This window comes from Oryx dammah, unplaced genomic scaffold (genome assembly GCF_014754425.2).
Source record: "Oryx dammah isolate SB20612 unplaced genomic scaffold, SCBI_Odam_1.1 HiC_scaffold_25, whole genome shotgun sequence".
Taxonomy (NCBI): Eukaryota; Metazoa; Chordata; class Mammalia; order Artiodactyla; family Bovidae; genus Oryx; species Oryx dammah.
The window spans coordinates 20,898,971-20,899,203 of record NW_024070209.1 but is presented as its reverse complement, the minus strand read 5'-3'; the positions used below and the strand labels follow the sequence as shown (position 1 = coordinate 20,899,203).

General features: G+C 53.2%; 1 protein-coding gene across 4 annotated transcripts in view; it reads left to right on the top strand.

The window, feature by feature from the left end:
• DHX57 (DExH-box helicase 57) overlaps positions 1-233 on the top strand; it is a 66,220-nt gene that overhangs the window by 16,875 nt on the left and 49,112 nt on the right. The window lies entirely within an intron of this gene.

Here is a 233-nt window from a genome sequence, read left to right as displayed (position 1 = left end):
CCTGGGGTGTGGGTTCTGCAGTAATGCTTTCCTGGGGTGTGGGTTCTGCAGTAATACTTCCCTGTGGTGTGAGCTCTAGCAGTAATGCTTCCCTGGGGTGTGGCTTCTGCAGTAATGCTTCCCTGGGGTGTGGGTTCTGCAGTAATGCTTCCCTGTGGTGTGAGCTCTATCAGTAATGCTTCCTGTGGTGTGGGTTCTGCAGTAATACTTCCCTGGAGTGTGGGTTCTAGCAG